The sequence below is a fragment of the Lissotriton helveticus genome, chromosome 11 (assembly GCF_964261635.1).
Source record: "Lissotriton helveticus chromosome 11, aLisHel1.1, whole genome shotgun sequence".
Taxonomy (NCBI): domain Eukaryota; kingdom Metazoa; phylum Chordata; class Amphibia; order Caudata; family Salamandridae; genus Lissotriton; species Lissotriton helveticus.
The window spans coordinates 779457997-779472671 of record NC_136072.1 but is presented as its reverse complement, the minus strand read 5'-3'; the positions used below and the strand labels follow the sequence as shown (position 1 = coordinate 779472671).

Here is a 14675-nt window from a genome sequence, read left to right as displayed (position 1 = left end):
AAAAAGGGGGGAGGGGGGGGGGGGGTCACGCTGAGCCTCTCGGGGCTCGAATACCTGGTAGTGACCCCGGAGCCTTCTCAGGGCTCTCAATCATAAAATGCCGCCTTGGGAGCCTCTCAGGGCTCAGGAACAACGTAATGCCCTCAGAGCCTCTCACGGGCTCTTAATCACAAGTGCCCTCACACGGAGATGGAGCACACTGGGGGGGGACGGGCACCGGCAATGTGCCCCGACGCCCCCCCTTCTGCAACTACCGGGAACCACTCACCGGTCTCTTCGGTGCTCTGCACAAAGGGCGCCTTGAGCCTCCCGTGGCTCGGGAAACAGATGCGGTGCTGTAAGCTGGAGTCCCCCTCCTGGGGACTCCCAAATACAAAGGTGCTCTTTGAGCCTCTCAGGGCTCTCAGCAAGAATGCGGCTGCTGTTGGAGTCCCTCACGGGGGACTGGAACACAAGCAATGCCCCTGAGCCAAGACGCCCGCACTCACCAGCTTCCCTGTGCGGGGGCGGCTCCTGGTGGTCAATAACGTTTTTCTTTTTTTTAAAAAGGGGCTTTCTGCATACACAGTATAGTCTGATTACTGAAAGGGTAGCATTCTTAACGCTGCATGCAGGACGAGCGAGCAGGATATTTTCCCTAGAAATCTAGCTAAGCGACCTATTAAAGAGACAGGAGGAACGCAATATATTTAGAAGCCAAGAGTGGAGAAGAAAATAAAGTCGGTATATCTTTACCATTCACAGATACAGCGGGCAGGTCTGAATTATCAATAACCCGTGAACCCAGATAGACATATCAGAAGTCTACGGGAGTAATCTCAGTATGTGGGCAGAATAACGGACCCCCACAGTACGTTGTGCAGAGCAAACAAGTATTTTAATTTAAGGTAAGCAACTCAAGCTACCATCGAGGGGGAACTCTAGTAGTTATATGAAAATAGAGATAAAACGAGTCTCTTTACTTCTATTTATAACGTGGAGAAACTTGACCCTCTTAAAAATCTTGTCCTGAAGAAGGTGGTTCTTTTAAACAAGCTCCAATACCACCGAAACGCGTCAACGCACTCTCCTACAAAGAATCCAAAAAACAAGGGACATTTGGATAAGAATAATATTTTTTACCAAAAGATCTCTGTATAATGTACTATGTTTGGAACTCAGTGGGTTATAACAGAATATGATAACTGTACTTTATGGGTCTCCGTTTTCTTGAAAATGTGTTTTTAATGTATAAATGTTTTTATAAAAAGTACTGTATTGTTTTTTTTAAAGTATATGCACCATTTCATGCTTATCTTCTCAGGTATTCATGAAAGTTTTTAACATATGTATGGATTGAGGCATATTTTGCTTCCTTTTTATATAAATGAAATTGTGCTAGCACTACATTTCAGCTTGGGGTTTAATTATTATGCCACAGTACGTGGGTTTACTGTTGATTAGTATTTTTAATTCTGAAATTGAAGGTATAGAGCCATTTGAGAGTGTGAAAAAGGTTTTGAGTGCATGTGATTCTACTTCCAGGGGATATTTTCTCTGCTTACTGGTTATAAGAGATCTAGGTTCCCTGGAACTTTTTGGGCCACCTCTCTTGTTGTTTACTTAGCTCAACTGAGATATCAAGGTACGATGAAAACCATAGCACACGTATGAGAGAATCTGATTTCTAACTTAGATTAGTTGGTGTATGGGACATGGTGTCTTGATGTCATCTCTTCTAGACCCCAGGAAATGCTGAAAATACAGTGTACATTATTAGTGAAGAATGTGCCCACCTTGGGCTACAGTAAACTGTCAGAGGTCTAATTCATAAAGGTACATACATGTGTATATTTATTCATGGTTATATTTACTACTACACTGTCACAGGCCAGAGGACGGTATAAAAGAACTACTACTTCATATGAGTTGAGGATCGTGGTCTTTATTTACACAAAAATTAGATAGTCTTGTACTGAGGATTAATTCTTCAGTTCCTTTTTTATATTTATTTACCTTCACTCAGTTCCACTGAAGTATGCTTCCATTTGATCCTAGTCCTTCTGTCTCCTTATGGGGCCATCTTTCCTCTGGGCTGGATGCCTATGACAGTCAACAAGTATGGGTAAGTATACCTGTTTTCTGGTTGGTTCAGGAGTCAACCTCAGCATTAGCTGGAGGTGGCGTCTATTTCTGCTTGGCTTTCAGGTTCTGGCTGGTTCTCCCACAATGTATAATTTAACCTTCTTGTACTTCAGATGAGCGGGGGGGAACTACCTTCCAGAACCATGATATTTTCTTGGTGACCAGTTCATTACCTTTGCTGGAGGTTATCATGGTCCCATTCGTTTGGGTGACAGTCGACACACCCGGCTCAAAGGGTGTCTGGAACTTCCACCCTGGTGACAACATCCGGTGGACGGTTCGCCGCCTGACACTTGCACGTACATTGGTCTGATTGCGAAGGGCTTGAGTGCTCACCGGGTCATACTGTTGTGGAGACCAGATGGGATGGACTGGGATTGTGTCTCATCAATGGAGTACTTGGAATAATTGTCAACTATGACTACGGTCGTTCTCCCATCCAGGAAACTTCCTAGGTTCAGACTCACCATGGCGATGAGCACGGATCTTTTGTCATGATGGGTGCTGGCACCTCTTGAGAGCTGGCACGAAGGGCATAGCCTTACCATTGCGTCAATTTCAGCTTCGACACCAGGGAACCAGACAGTTACTGTCATGCAGGATTTCAGCTTTGCTGTCCCCTGATGTTCGCCGTGAGTCAGCCCTGTCACGTGGTGCTGTAGTATCGCTCTGATTACCAAGCGTTGCCCTTTCAGGATGAGCCCATTTGTTGGGGCAATTAGCCCATTGCATACTCACCAAATGTTTGTGGGTGTTTACTTCTCTAGGGTTTGCCATTCATTGGAGTCTCATAGGAAGTTGTGCCATGAGTCGTTACGAAGAGCACCCATCACTTTTTCTTTCTCTGGGTCTGTTGCAGTGGCATCTCTGATGTCCTGTAGGCTCAGAGCTTGTGGGTAGGCCCTTGGGGATACTATGACGATGTAAGCTTTGGTGAAATCCGTGTTTTGTCATTGTTTTTGCTAACCGATGGGGGTGGATGGGGTGGAAGAAAGTCTGCTGGGTTTTTGGATCCTTGTCAGTAGACAACCTCGTTTGATAGTGCTGTAGTTGGATGACCTAGCATTCAATTCATGGCAGAGGTTGCGGGCAGAGACAAAAATAAGGAGTGGTTGGTGGTCTGTGACTACTCTGAACGGCCTGCCACAGAGGTACAGGTGGAAGCGTCTGCACCCCCATTTAATGGCTAGCGCTTTGCTCTCTACTTGGGAGTAGCGTGCTTCCACCGACCTCAATTATTTGCTGGCAAAATCTAACAGAGCCCCACCAACCAGGTTCTACGTCTTGGGTGAGCATGCCCCCCAATCCAACAGGGCTGGCATTGACCAACAATTTGGTTTGTTTCTTTGGATGGAAGTAGGCCATGGTGGCTTTGCTTAGCAGGGTTGACTTCACTGTTTGAAACTTGCTTTTTTCAGTGGAGCCCCATCTCCATGGGATGTTAGGACTTGGGGAGGGCTCTCAGGTGCTCGGCGATGATAGCCAACTTTGGGATAAACCTACCAGAGTAGGTGGCCGTCCCCAGGAAGCTTCGGAGTTCTGAGACAGTAAACTTCAGAGGATTGACTTTCATACCAGCCTGATTGAACACAGCCCAAAAAAATTCTGGAAAAAAGAAAATTTTCCTTGGTGTAAAGAAACACTGTGCTCCCAGAGGCATTAGTGTGGCTCGCAGGTGTCTGTGGTGTTCTTCTGCCATTGTGGAATATATTAAGCTTTCGTCGCTCATATTCATGACACCCTGGAGGCCGGACAGTGTCTCTCTGATGGCATCCTGGTAGACCTCTGCTGCAGTAGAGATGCCAAAATTCTGAAATTTTTACCGGCGCAGCCCCAAGTGTGTTGAACTTGTGGTGATATACCTGCTTTCTTCAGAGAGGAGCAGTTGGTGATATCTGAAATTAAGGTTTAGGTTGGAGAATCCTCTGGACCCATTGAGGTCAGTGATGATGTTGTCTATCGTGGCACATGTTGATGCAGACATTAATCTTCATTGGCTGTTTTGGCTTCTCTTCCATGACCATGGGGGATACCCAAGGTGATGGCCCAGATACTTTCTTAATGACGCCTTACCTTTCGAGCTTATCTAGCTCCTTTTTGACTAGGGGCCACAAATGAAAAGGCACTCGTCCATGGCGAAGGGAGACTGGCATAACTGACTTGTCAATGTGTAATTTAATTTGGAGGGGCTTTCAGGCACTGCAGTTCTTTGAAGAGTTAGGGGAATTGGCTCAGGAGCTCATCGGCCTGGCGGGCTGCCACGTTTCATTTAAAGGACACTAGGCCTAGATCTTCCAACGTTGGGCTCTCGATGAGAGTGTCAGCCTCCTTGTCGACCACGTGGAATAAGGTTGTGACTTCTTGATCATCCAACTTTACATGGAATGTTATCCGCCCTTTCAGGGGTAGTGGGGTCTGGCTGCCTTAGGTGAAGATTTTGGTATTTGTTGGGGACAGAGGTGGTCTTGGCTGGAGGCATCGGTATTGATGGATTCCCATCACATTCACTGAGGCACCAGTGTCAATGAGGGCTTTGATGTCTGCAATCTGGACCATGCATGTGGGCTGTCATTACAAGCCACTGGAGAATGAGATGAGGAATGCTTTTTCTTCATCTGGTTACAAGTCCTCTAATCGAAATCAGTGTTGTTGCGATGACTTGGTGACGTTCTGCGATTCAGAGTCATCCAGTGTCATCTAGTGTCAGCTGTCGTATGGCTTTGGTGGGGGTTCACCTGCCCATAGTGCCTCTTTCACAGGACCTACTTCTTCACACAGTAGAAAAGTGATTTGCCTTACCACAGTTTGAATACGTGCAGCCCTGTGCCAGGCAGTTGTCAAGGGGGTGCTCTTTGCAGCCACAATACCAGCAGCGGCGCCCTTGTTGAGGGTTAATTTGAGTCTTAGGCTTGTTCTGCCTCTCCTTTGGGTGGATGGCATCTGCACGCTCAACTTTCACTGTGGGGGGTTTCTCAGTCTGTTGCGTGATTGCGACATCCATTTTCACTGCTTGTGCTGCAGACATGTCAAAGGATCTTGCCATGATGAGGATATCATTGAGGCTGATGTTAGGCTGCCTGAAGTCTTGTTTCTGCAGCCTTGGATGTCATGCACCCTTATCTCATTAGGTTGGTCAACGGCTGTGCACGTGCTGGCAAGTGCGAGTAGGTGCTCATAGAATGCATCTATGGATTCTCCTTCCTGCTGCGGGCTTGGTGAAGTTTGAAACACTCAAAGTCTGCGTTCAATTGTGGATCAAAGGGCATGTAGAGCGCGCACACAGCAGCGTTGTAGTGTGTGGCAGCGCCTGTGTTTGGGAGATGTTCGAATAGTTTGTATATTTCTTCGCCTGTGTAATGAAGCAAGAGGGAGCACTTGATGGCTCTATTGGTCTCGCGGGTTGCGACAAAGAAGTTCTCCAGCCTCCCAACCCATGTCTTTCAGCATGGTAATGCTTTAGCTGGGTCAGCATGCTCACTGAACAGTTGCAGCACTCCCACGAGCGCATGCTGAGGGGTTGGTTCTCCCTGTTGTAGGCCTGGCTGGGGCCCAGCAATGGTGTTGTCAACCAATGGTAGGTCGATTCTCGTGTGCACTCTTCTGAGTGTGAAAGCTTGCGGTACTGTTGTCTGAGGCTGTGTTGGCAAGAGCTGGTTACTTGCCTACCTCGGGGTGTGGCCACTCTGCAGGGCCGAGGTTGGGAATGTTGTTTAATGTATATAACAGAGACAGTATTATGCCTTGCTTGTATGTCATCTGCTCCCTTCTATAATTCGCCTTCTTTACTTTGAGGACTCAGGCTACAAATCCCTCTTGGCATTAGGCTCAGGCAGTTCCGCTGTGCAGCAGACAGGTGGTCTTGAAGGGAGAGTTCTGTTCCTAGTTAGACCACTCACTGGGCTGTTGTAGCGGGGAGGCACCCTCTGAGGCGTGTCAGACTGGAGGGAGGCCTGTGATGCCAGAGCAGGTCACGCGGTGCAGGCAGGAGGCGCGGTGCCGCACAGCAGTGTGAAGGGCTGTTGTTTGCTAGGAGGATCTTAGCGGCGGTGCTCTCAGGTGCCGCAAGCTGATGCAGCAACATCGTGTAAGCGTGGACGGTGCAGGCAGGCAGGCAGGCAGGCCACGGAGTGTTATGTGGCTCGGAGGCACATCACCTGGTACCTCGGGCGTTGACTGTGTGCAGCAGGCGTGGAGATGTACACCTGTCATTGCCATTGTCATTGGGACACGCAGGAAGGCCGAAAAGCTTCCGTGATCCAAAGAAATACACACACACGCCCCTGAAGGTTGTATGTTATTACAACGAATTCCGTTGCAACGCATGCCTTTACCACGCATGCGTTACAACGGAATGCTATTTCAACGAACAACCTTTTCCTCTAATTGTTCGTGGTGACGTCATACGTCGTTAAGAGGAAACGGGTTTCTTTCCGTTTCCTCTTAAACGACGCCGAGTAACTTTAGGTGAGTTTCTTTTTATTTGGGGGGGAGACCCCCCCAAGCTCCATTTTTTAATGTTAACCTTTACCACACATGCCTTTACTACGTACCACGTAGTAAAGGTATGCGTGGTAAAGGCTTTCGTGGTAACCACGCATGCGTTGTAATGCATGCGTGGTTAATGTTTCCGTGGAAACGGCCGCGTTGTAGTGGCCGTTTCCCGCCCATGAATTATATAACCGCTGGCTGCGCCTGGCTTTCGGGGCAGACCTCCAACACGGGGGGGGGGCTAGGTGGTCACAACAGTACCGGTGTCCTGCCAGTCCTTTATCACGTTCCTTGTCCTTGCCTGAATTCCGTCTCTCTCCTTCCTGTCTTCCCCCCGTGAAGAAAATGTGTGTTGGTTCTCTGTTATTTTCCGTCCTATCTGTTTGTCCATCACCCTTCATTAATGTTGTTTCTTGGTTTCTTTTCTCTTTAGGTCTAGTAACGTTGGACCCTGTGGAGCCTATCGATGGTATATGGTGTCAGTATTCTATTCCATCTGTCTCTTGCTCGTCCCATTTCTGACATAAAGCTAGATGTAATTGCACTTTTTGCTATTCACCGTTTTTGAGTGTATCTTTATACCTAGGTGTAGACTTGCATGTCTCCATTCCCATATTGGGGGCTGGGGGAAGCTCTAATAATTTTTCACTCGAAGGCAAGATCTATGCCACTGTGGTGGAGATATCCCTGAGGCAAAGAAAAGGGAAGATTCTTTTAAACAATATTAGAAATATTCAATGTCTAATATGAATGTAAATTAATTTAAAATATTTTCTAACCTGAAACTAAATTTTCATAGCAAATTAACTAATAACGTTACATTTGTTTTAAATAATTCACATTTAAATATATTAATTTAATGTCTAAATCATTTTAAAACAATAATTTTATAAATGACAATTTAAATTATTTAAATGTTTTTTTTTATTTCAAAGAGTTTTATTGAAGACATTTTATAATACAGTACAGTGGTAATGCAAGGGGCAATACAGGTGAGATACAAGCGCCTTCGTGGCTACAATAGGCATCACCGCAGGATTGGCTCTGTAGGCCCCAGGAGAAGGGAAAGAGAAGAGCGAATGAAAGTTTAAAAGTTTGTTTCAATTATTTTAATTCCATCTCCATTGTTTTCTATAGCAGTCACAGCACCTCTGAGTAGCCATGTGAAGTGACTGACTTACTCACAGCATGGACTGGGGTACATGTATATTCATTTTGACAACTTTATTGCAAATGTGAGCAAAGAAGTATAGTTTTTAAATAACATTAGTCTTACTCTTTTGTGGGTGTATTTGTAAACACCTACTTAAACTTCCCTAAACCCCTCCAGTTTAGTACAGAGTACCGCCCCTTTGCCAGTCAGTCACCCTTGTCTCTCCCACATTTGTTACATAAATTTACTTGTGCGAAGATATCTATACAAAAAAGATAGGAGAGGCAGAGAAGGAGGTCTCCAACCGTAGCTTTTTTCTAGCAATTTGACTGATGCGGCTTTCACATCAAGTGAGGTTATCCTGAAACTGGAAAGGTATTTTCAGCCTATGGTATTCCTTAATAACTTCAGGCAGATCCACGTTTTTGGGCCCACAATGGCCTACATTTCAATGTGCATATTGTCCAACACCTATGCCAATCAAGCATCAAATATCAATCCGTCACCTCTGACGGGCCAGTGTTAAAGCATTCCTGCAGAAATCCCTGTGAGAAGTTGGCCTGGTATATGATGTCCACAATTCTGTGGGCAATATAACTTCAGGCAGATCCACGTTTTTGGGCCCACAATGGCCTACATTTCAATGTGCATATTGTCCAACACCTATGCCAATCAAGCATCAAATATCAATCCGTCACCTCTGACGGGCCAGTGTTAAAGCATTCCTGCAAAAATCCCTGTGAGAAGTTGGCCTGGTATATGATGTCCACAATTCTGTGGGCACCTTGTATCAGTCCAAACAATCCCTTATGGTGATGGTTGTAAGTCAACCTTAAAAGACAAGCTATCCTAGGGGTAGCATGGACTAAGCAGCCTAAAAGGCTTAACTCAAGAGGGCATGTGAAGCCAGCTGTTCTACCATATGCAATCCTGTAATATCAAATGAAAGGACACCACACAAATTATATATTATAAAAATATATGTATTTATTCTCAGAATAATCCCCTATACTCTGTATGAGTAAAGAAGCACAAGCGTTTAAACAAAAGCACAATATAACATATGAAAGTTGCACAATTATGGATATGGCCGGTGGCCACTCAAACCATATATAAAAAAATTGGTATAAGTATCACTATTCGATCAGTGGTAAGGCCTAGGGCCTTGGGAATCGCTGGGACTACACTGGACTAACAGCAGTTAGGACGGGAGTAGCCCGCGGGATTCGGGTGCAGCGCTTAAAGCACACGCATGTACCAATGCAAAGTCAATGGTGCGTAAAAGTTATCGAGTTACAGTTTTAAGGGTCTTCCGACTGGACTAGAAGGACAAAACTTTAGACTTAGACATTAGAGGTGTAAACCACTACAGGAGCACCGGCGTTTAAGAGTTACCTCACCCACAGGAAGCGGGTGCACAGGTGCAAAAGCGTGTCGGATTTCGTCGTGAAGATCTATGGAGCCTGGAGATGAAGATGCTGCAGGCGGCCAGAAGAGAAGAGTCCGGTGTGATCCAAGGGTGGATCGAAGATGTAGAGTACCTGAAAGCAGGGTGGCAGAATCTGGGTCACTAGCCAGTGACCAGGAAGGAACCAGGAAGGAACCAGGCGATGTCGGGCGCAATCAGGTGGTTGTCGTGAAGCTTGTCTCCGCTGCCACGTGGACTCTGGGGCACCGAGGATGTCCAGGAGTGGATCACAAGCTGTCCCACAAAGGTTCTCGCTGTCGGCGGTGTCGGCTTCCAGATCGGAGTTAACAAGCTAAGCCAAGGGCAACCCACGCAGGATTCGAAGATCGCTTCTTACTCGGACCAGCAAGGTCAGATCGGGTTCTCCTTTTCAGGGGAGCGAGGGCCAGTCTGGAGCAACCAGACTAACAGAGCAAATTCAAAGGTTCATCGGTACTGGGGCCACTAGCCAACGGGCAAGCGACCGGACCAACGCGTCAAGCAGAAAAATGCAAAAGGGCCCCACGCAGCACTCGGTGAGTATGGAGGGGTGAGCTTCGGTGCAAAAGCTGCTCGGGGCTGGAGCTTCTCAAACTCCAATGCACAGCTTCGAGGGATCCTCAGAAGCTGCACGGTCAGTGCTTCGTAGTTTTTCCAAGTTGGCCGGCCCCACGCTTCAGGTCGCCTCCACGGGTCTCAGCTTTGCAGGGACTGTGGATCGGGCTGTTGGAATGCAGGAAAGCTGGGTCTTGTTGATCTCTGTCACTTGGGTTCCGGCGGGAACTGCAACAAAGCAAATGGTGAGGTGCTGGACGGTGCCTGTTTGCACAGGGTGGTCACTCCTTGACCACAAGGGAGATTCTTCAGTCTTCCACGTCGAGTGGGATGTCGAAGGGTCCAGAGTTTCGTTTCATAAGTTTCAGTCAGGATAATCTGATGTGCATCAGCACAGCTCCTACCTTTATTCCAAATCAAGGGGCTGGATTACCTGCTAGGTCCCTCCTATGGGTGGGACCCAGGAAGGGGGTGGTTACACTCATTTCCCTTTGTCCAGTTTCGCGCCAGGACTGGGGCTGGAGTGCCCCAGAACCGGTTTGACTGGATTTTGCCTGGGACACCTTGTGCGCCCAAAGCAGTGTCTAGTTTCTTTCAGCCCTCCCTGCTCCAATCCACTATCTCCTGTCTGGGGTGGTGTAGCACCTCCCTGTGACAGGAAACCCTTTGTCCAGGCCTCCCCTGCCAAGTTTCGGTCAGCAGCAGGAGGTCAGACTTGTGTCGGGGCAGCAGCATCCAATTTGTGATGCCGAGGCTCTGGTTAGGATTAACCGCGTTTTAAGTAAAGTAACATGTCTTCTCCCTCTAGAAGGGTGGAATCCATCAATCAATCAATCAGAGCATTTATATAGCGCACTACTCACCCGGAGGGTCTCAAGGCGCTGGGGGGAGGGGGTCCGCTACTGCTCGAACAGCCAGGTCTTGAGCTGCTTCCTGAAGGCGAGGTGGTCCTGGGTCAGGCGGAGGTGGGTCGGAAGGGAGTTCCAAGTCTTGGCGGCCAGGTAGGAGAAGGACCTTCCTCCTGTGGTGGCTCTTCGGATGCGGGGGACGGCGGCAAGGGCGTGGCTGGTCGATCGAAGCTGGCGTTTGGGAGCGTAGAAGTTGAGGCGGCTGTTGAGGTATCCTGGTCCTTGGTTGTGTTGGGCTTTGTGTGCGTGGGTGAGGAGCCGGAAGGTGATTCTCTTGTTGACCGGGAGCCAGCGCAGGTCTCTCAGGTGTCCGGAGATGTGGCTGCGGCGGCGGATGTCCAGGATGAGTCGTGCTGAGGTGTTCTGGATCCGCTGGAGTCTCTTCTGGAGTTTGGTGGTGGTTCCGGCGTAGAGGGAGTTGCCGTAGTCCAGACGGCTGGTGACGAGGGCCTGGGTGACCGTCTTCCTGGTCTCGGTGGGGATCCATCAGAAGATCTTACGTAGCATGCGCAGGATGTTGAAGCACGACGAGGAACTGGCGAGGGGGTAGTATTACAAAGTGTATGACACCAAACACGACATGTTTTGATAAAGCCAAACCAAAGTTAGCATTAACCGCGAGGATTATAATGCACTTAAGAGTTTATGGTATGGCAGTATCACTAGAACAGCTGTACGGAAATGGTTCCGACCTCTGCAGACAGGCTCAGCTCATGCTAGAGCACCATCTCACATAAAACCAAGCACTCTGCATCCAGGATTGTTAAGGCCTGCCATAAGAGTGACTTATAGGTATATATGTGTCCAGATATAGGTTTAAATATAGGTATACTATATCTAAGCAAGGGGTGATTACACCACCTTGCCCCAGCTGAGTGATCAGCCAGTTGTGTTGATTTAAGTACCAGTCAGGGGTGGCAAAAGATATGCTGCAGCCCCTGGGAGGCCTTGGATGCACCTATGCCCTGAGCACCTATAGTGCATGGTACAGGGGCTGACAAGGTGTCCAGTACCAAATTGGTGATGTACCTAGGGTACAAAGAGTCCATTTAAAGAGAGAGCAGATAGCATGGGACCTTGATTAGCAGGATCCCAGGCCAACTAAATCGAAAACCAGCTAAACACAAGGCAAAAAGTCTGGGGTAACCATAGTCAGGTATCCACCCTCCTACATAACCCCCCCCCCCAAACGAAAGAAGATAAGGCTATCCTTGACCAGGTAAGCCTATATTACCTGAGTGGCCATATAAGGAGGAACCTGCACTGGCATGGTTACCCCCTGTGTCATGGTCCACCAAGTAATCCCTCACCCTAGGGGTATCAGAGGGTCTCCACCATAGGGAATCACTGCCTGTGGTGTGTTTTGGCAAAGTAAAAGGCTGGTGTTGAGATGGAGTACTGAAGTGAGGCTCCACTAATGTAGGGCTCAGCTTCCTCCAATCAAATTCCACCATGTGTGCGTTTCTTTCCTTGACTGAGTTGCACTGTGCTCTCAGGGTCAACCTCTGGCTGCCTAAAGCTGGAGGCTGGGTCCCTTCTGTTGGCTTACTGGAGGGACAGGTCAGGTTTGGGGCCTTGGGGTCCCAGGTTTGGCTGTGCCCAACAGTGTCCATTTGGGGGAGGTCCCTAACTAGTGGTAAGGGGGATCCCTCAGGAATTTTTTAAGTTTTCACCTTGCTAGGGCTGCTAGCTTTGGTGCCCCTAATCTGCTGATGGGGGTGTTTAATTTGGCAGGGGGCCCTTTGGGGCTCACTGACCTCCTTAACCTCTGCAGCCCTGGGCTGACTGAGGCAGGGTAGAGAGGGGCAGGTTACCTGCTCCAGACTGGGTCCCACCTTGGAAGGGTCCACTGACACCAGGGGCTCTGCCAGGCTAGGCCTGACTACCTCTGGGGCAGTTTCTTCACAAGGGGTAAAACCAGTTCCCTGAGGAGGCTGATCCTTTCCTAATGTCTGTTGGGAGGGAGATTTCTCTTCCTCCTCAATGCTCTCTGTTTGTGTGGAGTGATCCATAGTTTTAGGCTTCACAACACATGAATCCGTTTGAGTTTGGGCTGTGGCCATCACAGCCCCACCAACCTTTTCAGGAAGGGACTTAGTTTGGGTATGGGCTGTTACCATAACAGCTCTGCTAACTTGTTCAGGGAAAGAATCTGTTTGAGATGGGGCTGACACTAGCACAGCCCTACCAACCTTTTCAGGAAGGACATCTTGGACTGGGGCTGTGGCCATCAAAGCCCCACTAACCTTTCCATGGAGATTTACCATTTTAGAATGGGTTTCTTGTTCCACCTCAGCCCAGGCTGAGATTTCTAAATCATTCCCAAGTAGACAACCTACAGGCAAGTTTGTTGACACTGTCACTCTCTTTGTGCCAGTGACACCTCCCCAGCTGAGATTTACCACTGCCATGGGATGATTTTTCTGCACACCATCAATATTAGTCAGCTGATATGTGGCACCAGGTAGAAGTTGCCTTGAGGGGACTAGGTTCTCAGTCACCATAGTGATACTAGCCCCTGTGTCTCTGTAGGCCTCAACTTTTTGACCATTGATGAGGGCTCTTGCCTGTACCTGCTCAAAGTGTTTGGGCAATCAGGGAAGTTGGCAAACCCCATGCCATTTTCACAGACAAGAGTAGCTGTATTAGGGGACCTGGTTAGGCCAGAGTCCACCTGAGTTCCAAAAGTAAACCCACCCAAATTCTTGGGGGTGCTCCCGCCACCTGGGGGATTACTGCTAACAGCAACAGGAGGCGTTGGAGCTCTACTTGGAGGTATATTTTCTTTATTGTTATTCTTTGGACAACAGCTGTCTGTTTTCCAGTGGCCAGTCTGCTTACAGGCATGGCAGTAAGGTTTCTTCTGGATAGAGGAAGTGTTTTGGGACCCACCCCCATCCTTGGAGATTTGGAGCTCTGTGGGAGATTTTTCTTTAGATTTATCCCCACCCTTCTCTTGAGCCTTGGAAGTATCCTTATTTTGGTCATTACCCTGATTCTTAGGCCTAATCCTGGTTCTGACCCATTTGTCTGCCCTCTTACCCAATTCTTGTGGAGAGGCCAGATCTGAGTCCACCAGGTGCTGGTGCAAAAGCTGGTTCTGACAATTACTTAGGATCTGCTCCCTCATACTCAAATTATACAATCCTGTATAGTCATGTACTTTGCTGCCATGTAGCCAACCCTCCAGAGCCTTAGTAGCACAATCTACAAAATCAGTCCAGTCCTGAGTCTGAGCTTTTTGGGTGTCTCTGAACAACAACCTGTATTGTTCAGTGGTTAAGCCAAACCCATCAATAAGAGCACTCTTTGGGACTGTGTAGTTTTTAGCATCCTCAGGTCTAACTGTGAGGAGCTTATCTCTCCCTTCCTCAGAAAAGGAGTACCATAAAATTGCTGCCCACTGTTCTTGAGGAACCTGCTTTACCATGCAGGCTCTCTCCAGAGCAGTTATCCATTTGTGGATGTCATCCCCTTCCCTATAGGGGGGCACAATCTTTGTCAGGTTTCTAGTATCATAGGACCTGTCTTTCTCTTTGGGAATAATGCTGCCACCAGTGGGTTCTAACCCACTCAATTTTTGTTCCCTTGCTAAAGCAAGTTTGGCTTGGGCCAAGGCTACCTCCTCCCCCTCTATCTGGAGTTTGACAGCCCTCATTCTGGCCCTATACTCTTTTCTCTGGGGGGAAGTCATTCCCCTTTGAGATTCCCTTGAGGCACTAGAAAGGTGAGAATCCCTGGAAGGAGATCTCTCCCTTCTATTGCCAGGAAGTATTCTGTTATGTACTCTGGGGAGGTGCTGGCCCTCTCCATTTCCATGTAGGTCCAAGTTGACTTGGCTAGGGGGAAAGATGGCGGCCGGTCCATAAGTCCGGTCGGGAGCTCCGTGCCTGAGGTTAATGCCGGAGTGAGAGAGCCTCATTGCCGCCCGTTGCTGTTTTCCGCTTACCCTCTGAAACGCCGGAAAAGTTATGCGTGTCTCTGTTGGTGCACTGGAGGG

General features: G+C 48.2%; 1 protein-coding gene across 4 annotated transcripts in view; it reads left to right on the top strand.

Annotated features, from left to right (window-relative positions):
- Positions 1-14675, top strand: part of LOC144791170 (uncharacterized) — an 82171-nt gene that overhangs the window by 26777 nt on the left and 40719 nt on the right. Inside the window, exon 2 of one of the 4 annotated variants that reach the window (XR_013602318.1) lies at positions 7046-7090. The exons of the other annotated variants lie outside the window; for them this stretch is intronic. The gene's annotated coding sequence lies outside the window, so the exon portion shown is untranslated. The remainder of the gene's footprint in view (positions 1-7045; positions 7091-14675) is intronic. 4 annotated transcript variants of the gene reach the window in all.